At 46.6% G+C, this 12,755-nt stretch overlaps 1 protein-coding gene across 2 annotated transcripts in view; it reads right to left on the bottom strand.

The window, feature by feature from the left end:
- The window catches only part of PAPLN (papilin, proteoglycan like sulfated glycoprotein), a 164,988-nt gene extending 157,498 nt beyond the window's left edge, over positions 1–7,490 (bottom strand). For both annotated transcript variants that reach the window (XM_030214012.1, XM_030214013.1), the window contains exon 1: positions 7,237–7,490. The gene's annotated coding sequence lies outside the window, so the exon portion shown is untranslated. The remainder of the gene's footprint in view (positions 1–7,236) is intronic.
- Positions 7,491–12,755: the final 5,265 nt, after the last annotated feature.

The raw sequence follows: 12,755 nt of genomic DNA, 5'->3' as shown, positions 1-12,755 counted from the left end.
CAGCTGCCAGACTCATCTTTGGAAAAACATGCTTCGAAAGCGCAAAACCCCTCTAAGAAGCTTACATTGGCTTCCTATTAACGCTCGCATAACATTCAAAATATGCACAATAGTCCACAGAATCATCTACGGACTCGCACCAGATTACACGATGGAACTTATCGATCTACCAATAAGAAACGTGACGAGAACAGCAAAAACCTACCTAACCCTTCACTACCCCAATTGCAAAGGTATAAAATACAAATCTTCATGCCACCAGCCTCTCCTTTATAGGCACACAACTTTGGAACTCACTACCCAAAGACCTGAAAATCACAGAAAACTACCTATAATTCAGAAAAAACATATTTTCAAGAAGTCTTTCCCCCCTGGATCTGCCTAATCCCACACCACCATACATCACGAAAAGTTCAGAAATGAAAAACAATATTAACCTCTCTCACAATATGCTAAATATATCAACCTAAGCGTTTATTGTACTTGTGTATTATGTACTACACTTCTACAAATCTAAATTTTGTAACTGCCTTTTTAGCAATATGTAAGCCACATTGAACCTGCCATATGGTGGGAAAATGTGGGATACAAATGCAATAAATAAATAACATCCGCATCTAACTTTTCTAGTTTAGAAGCATGATGGCAGATAAGAGCCAAATGGCCCATCTAGTCTGCCCATCCACAGCTACCACTATCTCCTCTTTTCCCTAAGAGATCCCACATGCCTGCCTCACGCCTTCTTAAATTCAGACACAGTCCTCATCTGCACTGGAAGGCACTGCCAAGTGTCCGCCACCCTTTCCGTGAAAAAGTATTTCCTTAGATTACGCCTGGGCCTATAACCTCTTAACTTCATCCTATGCCCTCTCATTCCAGAGTTTTCCTTGCAATTCAAAAGGGGTGTGGCCATAATCCGAGGGCATTCTTATAGAATACTATGATCTGCACACTCAGCTCCTGAAAATTAGGCGCAAGCGTTTACACCAGTTTTTAGCAGCCATAAATACTGGCACCAAACGCTAAGCATGGGAATGAGCTTTAAGCACTATTCTATAAAGGGCAGTCATCCCAGAGCGCCCTTATCGAACAATGTTGAGTGCCAATTTATACAATCCCCCCCCCCCCCCATAGCTCTTCCGTGCACCCTTACAGAACAGTGCTGAGCTGCTTTGCGGCCACTTAAGCACCTATGTGTATACAAACCGGTGAAAGTGCAGTGATTCTCTAAGAACTGGCACTTAAATAAATAGTCATTATAGGATTTTAGCTTCAGGGAGCAGGGATTGTATACACCTTGCAGGGATGCATAAATGAAAAGAATATCGTTGCAAATCACCAGGTAGGTGAATGGAGGAGGAGCAACCTAATGGTTAACACAGTGGGCTAAGATAGTAGCATATAGTAACATAGTAAATGATGACAGATAAAGACCTGTACAGTCCATCCAATCTGCCAAACAAGGTAAACTCATTTACATGGTATGTGATACTTTATATGTTGTAACCAGGTACCTCTAAGTGCAGCCAAGGATAGAACAATCTCCTTCAGCCACGGGCTTCTGGTACATTCAAGAAATAAATGTCCACCAGCAACTTCAAGCTTAAGGACTTTATTCCATGCAGGTTTCTAGTAGACCTGATACACAGTTCCAACAGCAGCATTCACCTTCAATCTTAAGCACATATAAGCCACCTGAAAGTGTGTGGCCAATAGTCCCCTTTAAGCAGTAGGCTATTAGCACAAACCAGGATTCAATACAGGCTCACAGTCAGCTCCAGTCTGGGCTCTTTATCCAATGCACAATAAGCAGTAGTTCAATTCCAAATTGAAGCAGTTCTTTCAATTCATCATCACAGTTAAATCACAAAGCAGCAGTTTCTACCTTCTACTCTCTTTACCTTCAGGAGAGTTCAATACTTTAGGGACTCCTCATACCCAAGGGATTTCACCCTGCATCAGCTTCACTGGTAAATTCAATACTTTAGGGACCTCCCTTACCCAAGGATTTTCAGCCTGCAAATACTTTTGGGACTTCCTCACACCCAAGGGATTTCAGCCTGCTTCAGTACTTTAGGGACCTCTCTTACTCAAGGGTTTTCAGCCTGCAACTACTTCTCTCTCTCTCTGCTTCTCTTCCCTGGGACTCCTTCCCACCTGCCTAATCAATCCCTGGCTTCTGCTCTCACAACCAAATTCTCCTTCCATTAGCTTCCCCCACATCCATACCAGTTGAGTTGAGCATTAGACTAATGATGAGCTCCTGCCCACAGGGTTTCCTATCTCTCTTTCCCCCTAGTGGCAGCCAATCTACACATCCTGCCAGCTTACACCCATGTCTTCCCCTATTGCAGCTAGGAGTCCACTCCGGGTTCCTCATCTCACCTCCTGGCTCCTTGCCTGCAATGCCTTCTGGGACTTGTATTTCAAACTGACACTGCTTTAACCCAACTATCCTGGATGTGACTTTACCACAATGTATACCCGAGTTTGATTTACTTAAAAAACCTATGGAACTTTGGAAGGCTAAGTGCTTTGAAAATATGCCTCATAGTAACATAGTAGATGACAGCAGAAAAAGACCTGCACGGTCCATCCAGTCTGCCCAACAAGATAAACTCATACATGCTGTTTTTTGTGTATACCTTACCTTGATTTGTATCTGCCATTGTCAGGCCACAGACCATATAAGTCTGCCAAGCACTAGCCCCGCCTCCCAACCACCAGCCCCCCCCTCCCCCCACCGGCTCTGCCACCCAATCTTGGCTAAGCTTCTGAGGATCCCTTCCTTCATGTTTATCCCATTCTCAGGGCACAGACCGTAGAAGTCTGCCCAGCACTGGTCTTGTACTAAGTTCTGAAGCTAACGTCGAAGCCCCTTAAAATTTACACTCCAGCCCATCCCTATCTATTCAGTCACAATGAAGGCGTAGACCATAGAAGTCTGCCCAGCTCCCATTTTGTTTCCCAATTACCAGCGTCGCCACCCAATCTCCGCTAAGATTCCACAGAACCATTCCTTCTAAACAGGATTCCTTTGTGTTTATCCCACGCATGTTTGAATTCCATTACTGTTTTCATCTCTACCACCTCCCGTGGGAGGGCATTCCACATATCCACCACCCTCTCCGTGAAAAAATACTTCCTGACATTAATCCTGAGTCTGCCCCCCTTCAACCTCAATTCATGTCCTATAGTTCTACCGCCTTCCCATCTCCGGAAAAGGTTCGTTTGCGGATTAATACCTTTCAAATATTTGAATGTATCGTATCACCCCTGTTTCTCCTTTCCTCCAAGGTATACATGTTCAGGTCAGCAAGTCTCTCCTCGTACGGTTTGCAATGCAAATCCCATACCATTTTCGTAGCTTTTCTTTGCACCGCTTCCAGTCTTTTTACATCTTTAGCAAGATAGGGCCTCCAAAACTGAACACAAATGGGTTCAATTCCCACTGCAGCTCCCCATGACCCCAGGGAAGCCACCCAACCCTTCACCACCCCAGGCACAAAATAAGCACCTGTATATAATATGCAAACCACTGTGATTGTAACCACAGAACAACAGCATATCAAGCCCCATCCCCCCATGAGTGGAAATAGATGCTGGCTGCTGGGGCACAACCCATCCCTGCAGCACAAATACACCCAGACTTATTTAAGTTATCAAGCCACTTGCTATATAAGCTTTCTGACCTTCAACAAATTCTGTCAACAGGAGGATGCTGCCAGATCACAAATTCCAGTTCTGAAATTTCTCATCAACCCCTGTTTTGAAGTTAAAGTGCTTTGGGCAAAAGTGCATGAATGCAGTATTCTTATTAGCATTATTTAATGGCAGAATAATTTAAATAATGGCTTCACTAGGCATTCAGAGTGGATTTCTCTAATCTTACTTCATGGCGTTCAGGCTCCAGAGATACATTGCTTATGTCACAAATACACAGCCCCCTGAACTAGATGCAAGTCACAAATCACTTGTTTCATATCACTTTAATCACATGTACTGTATTTCTGATCAGTGTGTTTGGAAAAGTAAGACTCATGTTTTTTCAGAGTAAATGCTTCTGTTTTATTTGCTTTACGGGATTTAATATCACTTTAAGAAATTCAGTTCTTCAGCACTTTATTCTTCATTTCTCAGACTGTGGTTATGGGAGTAGGAATGATGGGAAAGACCTAGCAATATAGGGGATGATGGCATTTATTTATTTATTTATGTGTTTATTGTAACCATTTACAGATTGGTAACTCAACATGTTTCAAGACTGGCATCATCTTATCTTCCTTTGTTTTGTTTCATTTTATTCCTATTTAAATCCAGTATGGTCATTCCAGTCTGCCCAGTAGTGGAGGAGAAGAGGCATGAATGGAAATATTTTCCCAATTCTTTTGCAAACACAAAGCAACAAAACGTTTCAAGAGCATAAAGAGAAAAAAATCTAAGGGTGTTTTTAACTAAAGCGCACTGCATCTTAACAACAAAATTTACACGCACTCGCGCTAAGACCCAGATACTCAAAACTCCAGCACGGTTTCATACAGTGCCAGAAAATATCACCACAACACTGAGGAATTACTTCCTAATGCATGACGCTAATAGTATGCAAAGTATATGCGTGCTATTAGCGTCCAGCATTAGGAAGTCAAGGGGGAGAATGACACCTGGTGCATGTCCAGAACAGCCAAAAGGGAGGGGGGAAGGAGGAGGAAATGCCAGTTTCCAACAGGGGGGGAGAGGGAGAAGCAGTGCAGCCAACACACAGTATCTGTAGGTAGCAGTACCAAGCAGATATAATTGGTGGCTGTTAAATGATACCTACCTGGCAGACCCAGACAGGTTTCCCAGGTAATAGGAAACCTTTAAGGATGGAAGGGGCAGGGTTGAATGCATGCTGGTGTATGGGTTCTATGCTGATTTGGCAGCAGAGGAGATTGAGGAGGAACAAGCAGAGCAACCAGGCATTTGACGGCCCTCACACACCCACAGCACTCCTCCTCTGGATGGGAAGCATCACCCACCCATCCGTCTCTCAAGCTTCAGCCCCCATAGATCCAGCTGAGTTTCCAGGAGAACAGGGCAGTTTCACAAGCCTAACGCCAGCTCTGAGATGGCGTAGGTTTTTGTATGGTAAGGGCACCCTTCTTCAGGGTGATTTTTTTTTGAGCACCAGAAGGAATGTGATAGGTCCTCTTTTGCCTACAATAGCATGCGATTAGCGCTAATCCCTGGAAAGCTCTTTTTTTTGCCATTAATGAAATAAACAGAAAATCTGTGGTAAAAATGGCTTTAGTGAATAGCAGTGATGTATTCAGCAGACGCGTAGCTAGGTGGGGTGCAAGGGGAGCAGTTGCTCCCCCAAACACATTTTAAATGGAATGGTGCCTATGCAGATGACCCTTCAGCCTTTTACAAAAGGTCTGCTCCCCCTGACATGAACACCTGGCTACGCCTCTAGTATACAGACCTAGTATTTTGGGTGGAGCTTTCGACCCCCCCCCCCCCCCCCCACCTTAGCTCAGCACTTTCTCTGTCCTTTCCAACCCTCTCCCCACCCCAAAGACTGACATCTGCCCCCTCTCTGATTCCCCCCATCCCTCTCCAGTGTACCTCAGAGATATACGGACGGACGGTTGCAACGATTCATCTTCGCTGCCTGCACCAGACCCTGCAGTCTTCCCTCTGCAGCATCCTGCCCTCACTGGAATGCAGAGAGGGAGACTTGCAGGGGTCAGAGCAGTTAGTGATGAATTGCTGTGGCTGTTGGAATGCCTCTGAGGTTTACCGGAGAGGGATGGGGGGGGATTCAGAGAGGGGGCTGATGCCAGGCCAATGGAGGAGAGGACAAGAGGGGAGTGAGGCCCCGTGCCCACCCATATCTATGTCACTGGTGTGTAGGAATGGCCAACATTAGAGCAGACCAGGGGCTTAGCTAGGTGGGGCCACAGGGGTGTGGGGCCATGGGGGCATAGGTCCCCACAGATTTAGCCCTGGCCCTGTCTACTTTTGACCCCCCCACCACCACCGACCCTCCCCCACCACTTTCAATCCCCCCTCCCGCTGCTGCCGACCCTCCCCAGCCAGTTACCTTTGCTGGCGGGGGTCCCAAACCTCCGCCAGCCGAAGTCTTCTTCAGTGTCAGTCTCTGGCACCTTTGCTGATCTGTTCCTGTCAGTCCTGACTCCTGACGTGCAGGACGTCAGGAATCAAGACTGAAACAGATCAGCGAAGGCCAGCGCTGAAGAACACTTCGGCTAGTGGGGGTTGGGCACCCCCGCCAGCAAAGGTACCTGACGGTGGCAACGGGTCAGCGGCAGGAGGGGGGTCGAAAGAGGCAGGGGGGGGTCGGCAGCTGGGGGAGGCAGGTTAAACTGTGCCCCCTCCACACCTCGGGTTCTGGACCCCCCCTCCCGCCGAGGTCTGGCTACGCCCCTGGAGCAGACTAAGGTCAATTATTACCAAAGCTTTGCAAAAGGACCCTATAGTGTGCCCTCTTTAAAAAGAGGCATTTGGTCTCAAATGACAGCCCATCCCTATTCCCAATGCATGTGCCCACCTGCATTCTGCTACAGTCTACACACAACATTCCTGGTTAGACAAATACTGAAAAGTAGTTTGCCTTTTGTGTTTCAGGCAGGAATACAGTGCTAAGCTCATAGCTCCCCTGCAAAGCCGCCCACCATGAACAATTAGATGTAGGGGGTATAGTTGTGCGCACTTCCCCGTCTCCCAGGATTCACTAAGCGGACTGTCACTTTACCCATGTGTAACTCTTACACACTCTGCCTCAGATCTCATGAGCTGTCCTGTCTCCCAGTTCGAACAGTTTACAGCTGCTCTGTGATTATGAAATAGTGGAATTATTAACTGGAGGGAGGAGGAGGTGATAGCAAACAGCGTAGGGAACCTTGCTACTGGAAGATTCTAGTATAGTGGAAATTTACTAAAAAGCCTAATACCTCATGATCCAGCACAGCACAGATCTCCCATTAACCACCAGCTCTCCACGGTGCAGCACAAAGGTTTTATCAAGAATACTGCACACACAGGTTTAATACAAAAGTTCACTCTTCATTCCTGCTTCTGTAAGTTTTAAGACACAAAAATTCACCAGAGGGTCGGAAGACCAAATAAAATGTAGCAGCCTCTGGAATGGATATTCTTCGGACACGCCGAGTTCCGTTCACCCGTCCTCTGGAGACAGAAATTCTTATTACATAGTAAATGAAAGCTTCTTACCTCGGACGTGCTCTGAAGGTGGGAGTAAGGGTGTAGGAGCTGTGATCACCCACTGATCCTGTAGCCCGTAGCCTCCCTCTCAGAGGGGCTTCTAACTGCTGCTTTTTCTAGTTTCAAATCCCGAGCAAGAGGAGCTAAGTTTCATTTAACCCTCTCAGCCCCGGAGTTTTCTGCTCGTTGAAGTTGTCTCCTGAAATGAGGCTCAAAAGAGGGAAAGAGAACCCATGTTGCAATAAATTCCTGCTTCCTTTGTGTGCGTGTGTGAGTGGGTTTTTTTTTTAAATGTCAGTCTGGGTGGGGCTCAATATTTCGTTTTATCGTAGCCCTCAGCAGCATCAGAGAGGCAGGTTGAGTGTGTGAAGGAAGGAAGACAGTGACTATAATTAAACCCTGTGTCCTTACGCATTTCAAGAGAAAAAGTGAAGGCCATTCATTCTTCTTTACTTCCCTGTCTGACATCAATACAAAACTGTGATTAGCAGTGCTTAATACGTTCAGCACAAGTTCCTAGTTCCTAACACTTTATGTCACACTAAAGGGTCCTGGAGGAGTTGGCCAGTGGTTAGTACAGTGGACCTTGATCCTGATTCCCACTACAGCTCCTTGTGACTCTGGGCAAGTCATTTAACCCTCCATTGCCCCTGGTATAAAATAAGTACCTGAATATATGTAAACTGCTTTGAATGTAGTTGCAAAAACCTCAGTAAGGTGGTATATCAAGTCCCATTTTCCTTTCCCTATTTGCAGTGGCGTAGCTAGGGTAGTTGACACCCGGGGCCGGTCATTTTTTAACACCCACCCCCCCCCCCCCCCCCCCCCAAATCCAGTACTAGGCATACTGAGAATACAAAACACTCAGGACCTATAGCGCAATTCTACCATACCATAAGCAGTCATTTCTACAAGTCACACAAGCATCTTAAACACTACAGTGAGCACTAGAACATCAATTCACCTATTGTAAAACGAAAACAGACAGATTAGTACAGATCGTCGATCCTGCACAGTCAATGCCAACCGAAAGCCATGTCTTTTTCACAAACACAGATACACCTAATCCACTATAGAATAAGTAATCATAAACTTTCTATTTAGACAAAAATTAAACTGAACCCCCGATGCCAGACTCTACATACAATGCAACACCACAGAATCAGAAAATGTCCCCTAGTACTGTGCAAAATATAAAATTTGAAAAAACTAACAAATCCGATCACTTTACAAATTAACAAATAGAAATAAAACAAATATAGAAAATAAAATACCATTTTATTGGACTAATACATTTAGCTTTCAGAGGCCAAAACCTCCTTCCTCAGGTCAATACAGTATAGTGCTGTTATAGTATCCTATCCTGACCTGAGGAAGGGGGTTTTGTTCTCTGAAAGTTAAGTCAAAATGTATTAAAAATTAGTCCAATAAAATGATTACCTTATTTATATGTTCTATTTATAAACATTTATTAACACATAAACACAGATACAATACTATACCCTAAAGCAAAAAAATATATATATATATTTTATTTACAGTTTGTTGTCTCTGGTTTCTGCTTTCCTCGTCTTCTTTTCACTGTCTTCCTTCCATCCAGCATCTGTCTTCGCGCTTTCTCTGAAATCCAGTGTCTGCCCTCTCTAATGTCCCTTCCTTCCAGTGTCTGCCTTCTCTCTCTGCCCCTTCCATCCACCATCTGCCCTCTTTCTCTCTCCCCCTTCCACACACCATCTGCCCTTTCTCTCTGCCCCTTCGATCCGTCTGCCCTCCCTCTCCCATCCATCCAGGGTCTGCCCTCCCTCACGCTCTCCCCTTCCATCCAGGGTCTGTCCCCTCTCTCTGCCCCCTCTTTTCAGCCCCCTCTTTCCACCTGCACCTAGTTCCAGTTCCAGCCCACATCTCCCACCTGCCACCTTTTTCAGCCCCACTATCCCACCAGTCCCCAGCCCTTTTCTCCCATCAGTCCTGGGCTTCAGCCCCCAGCCACTTCTCCCTGTCCCCTTTTCAGCCCCTAGTTTCAACTCCAACCCTTTTCTCTCACCAGTCCCGAGCTTCAGCCCCAGCCAGTTCTCCTTGTCCCCTTTAAAGCCCCCAGTCCCCACAGTTTCAGCCCCTGCCCCTTTTCAGCCCCCAGCTCCAGTTTCAGACCCCTTCTCCCATGAGCACTTCCCTCCCCAGTCCCCTTCTCCCCTCTGAGCACCCCCACCCTCTCCAATTCCCTTCTCCCCTCTGAGCACCCCTCCTCTGAACTCCCCCACCCCCTCTCCAATCCCCATTCTCCCCTCTGAGCACCCCCACCCTCTCCAATCCCCATTCTCCCCTCTGAGCACCCCCACCCTCTCCAATCCCCTTCTCCCATCTGAGCACCCCTCCTTTGACCTCCCCCACCCCCTCTCCAATCCCCATTCTCCCCTCTGAACTCCCCCACCCCCTCTCCAATCCCCTTCTCCCCTCTGAGCTCCCCCCCTGACCTAGTCCCGTCCCCCCTCCATTGAAGCCACAGAGCAGAGCCCCCTTCTCCTGCCACCGCCTGCCTTTTTTTTTGTTTTTAAATCCGTGCAGCCAAGCAGGCAGCGCTTCGTGTCTGCCCTGTGTGTGCTGCTGTGAAAGAAGTAAATCGCCAGGAGCGCTGGCTTCGGGCCTTCCCTCGATGTCCCGCCCTCTTGTGAGGTAACTTCCTATTTCCTCGAGGGCGGAACATCGAGGGAAGCCCCGAAGCCAGCGCTGACGATTTACTTCTTTCACAGCACACGCAGGGCAGACGCGAAGCGCTGCCTGCGTGGCTGCACAGATTTAAAAACAAAAAAAAAAGGCAGGCGGTAGCAGGAGAGAGTCGCGACGGAGCACCCCCCCACCCGCGGACACCCGGGGCAGACCGCCCCCACCACCCCGCCCTTGCTACGCCACTGCCTATTTGAGGTTCTAAATGGAATGTTGCTACTATTGAGACTCTGTTGCTACTATTTGAGATTCTACATGGAATGTTGCTATTCCACCAGCTGGATCGCTATGATCAGAGGACACTTTTGGACTTGTTCTGCATCTGTGACAGTTACAGCTTGAGGAGACTAGGAAATGTGCCTTTTCAAATGGCGGGGCTGAGATAATGGAATCAGTTACCTTTGAAGATCAAACAGCAGCAGGACACTGTCAGGTTTCAGAGATTGCTAAAAGGTAATTTATTTGAACTGGCTTATACTAGGGCATGAGACTGATGGGGAAAGGACAGTAGTCTGAGGACAGTGGATAGATTTGTGTTATTTTTGTATGTTTATGTCAGTTGATTGCTTTGTTGGTTTGTGATTTTATAATTATGTATTTATTTATTGATTGGGATTTATTATATGAAGAGATTCACCCAAGGCAGTGTACAGCAGGTACAGTTTAATATAAAACTTACAATTTTGTTAACAGCTGAACAATCATAAAATGAACAAATATAAACATAAATACAATAAATGAGGTAAACTTGAAAACAGCAGATTGAAAAATAGCACTGAAATTCAAATAACAGAGATATAATATGATGTCAGCATAATACTAATGAAACACTTAATTAGCATGCATTAGAGCATTCAAATAATGTTTTTCTTTGTACTCTGCCTTGGACAAAGGCAGAATATAAGTAACAAACTAAATGAAAGGGTCCTTTTACTAAGCTGCAGCTTAAAATGGCTTACCGTGCTAAAAAATATTTACCGATTTTTGTTGGACGGGGCATAACAGGGGTGGAGAGTGGGCATTCCTGTGCTAATCAGGGTTTGTTTGTTTTTTTGCTAAGCTGTGGTAGCATTTTTAGCTCATGGTAGAAACCAGCTGGCGGTAAACGCTGAGACACCTATAGGAATATAATGGGCATCTCAGCATTTACCACCAGCTGATATCTACCTTGAGTTACAAATGCTACTGCGGCTCACTAAAAGACCCCCATAGTGAATCCACATTACAGTGCGCTAACTGGTAAGCATAGGATTATTGTGTGAGCTCTGTTTATTTTCTCTGAATCTGCCTTTGCTAATCAGGCAGCGGAAGCAGTGGCCCGTCTCATCTCTCTTGGCAAAGTTACATATGCCCTCCAAATATCTAGCTTTCCCAACCTTGAATCTGCTCATGGCAGTTCAGTACAGGCTCAGCCATAGCTAAGTCTGTAATTAAAGAGGAACCCAGTTTTAATTAGTTAAAGAGATATAGTTTATTAGTATTAATTAGCATTGATACATTACCCAATAATGAGGATACCAGCAATTCAGTCAATCATACAGTGGAACAGAATCACACGACACATCAGCTCTTGGTGGTGCTCTGTCTCCCTCCTCCATCAGCATCTGCCTCTGTATCTGCGTCTGTCTCTCTCTCTCTCTCTCTCCTTCTGCGTCTTACACTTCTCGGGGTGCTTCCTTTATACTGTCTCAACCCAATGGATTCCAATGGGATCCAGCTTTGTCAGCAGAACTTGCTATCCCTTATCAGTTGATAAGGAACCGATAAGGGTGACTTCATTAGGTCCCAGGTTCCAACTATATACAAAAGGGGTGCAAAGCACAGGTGGCGAGATGACTTCATCGGTCATTCTGCTCTTCTCAGCTATTCTCCCCCCTCCCTCTGAGTACTCTCTAACTACGTACATCTACCCCTTATCTACTTTCATTAGCCCAAAACATCTTTCATGACTCTTCACTGATGCCAGTCCCAGGCACAGTGTTGCCAGGTGGGCGGTTTTACCGCCCAATTGGGCGGTTTTCCGCGACCCGCCGCGGGAAATTTTTGCCCGCGGCGGGTTGCGGTTTTTTGGGCTGTTTTTTGGGCTTCAGGGCGGTTTTTTGTGCAGCTTTTTCGGCCGCGGGGGGCGGGGTTAGTGACGTTTTTGGGCGGGGTTAGTGACGTAGGAGGCGGGGCCGATGACGTGGGAGGCGGGGCCGATGACATGGGAGGCGGGGCCGGTGACAGGGGAGGCGGGCCGGTGACGGCGGGGGCGGGGTTGATGACGGCGGGGGCGGGGGTGGGGGTGTCAGGGGCGGGGTTTGAGTTTGGGCGGGTTTTGGGCGGTTTTTGTGCTGGATTGGGTGGGAAAAAAATTTCCCACCTGGCAACACTGCCCAGGCATGTTTATAAGAGCAAAAGACCCCCTCCCGTGCCAGCTCCCTGAGAACTCAGTTCAGCTTGTGCTGCAGAAAAATGTATTTTGTATCAGAGATGACTTTGGATTTTTAAGAGAAGCCCAGCTCTTATTATGAGCCATTTGCTTGTAGAGGCCTAGCTCTTTAGCCTGAGCCATTGACCTGTATTTTACTGAGAGCAAGGGCGGCCATATATATACAGCTCTTACTGCCTACAAAATAAGTGTTGGTATGTGCTCACGGCCATTAGTAGGAAAAATGGGAAATCAACCATTTCCCCGCTGTGGTAAAAATGGCCTTAATGCATAGGAAAAATCCATGTAAGGGCACACTGAGGCCATTTTTTACCACAGTAAGGAAAGGGGGAGAGGGAGATGGGACTTGCCTTTCTGAGGTTTTTGCAACTAC

The sequence above is a fragment of the Microcaecilia unicolor genome, chromosome 9 (assembly GCF_901765095.1).
Source record: "Microcaecilia unicolor chromosome 9, aMicUni1.1, whole genome shotgun sequence".
Taxonomy (NCBI): domain Eukaryota; kingdom Metazoa; phylum Chordata; class Amphibia; order Gymnophiona; family Siphonopidae; genus Microcaecilia; species Microcaecilia unicolor.
Note: the sequence above shows the minus strand (reverse complement) of the source record. Positions and strands in the feature narration are given on the sequence as shown.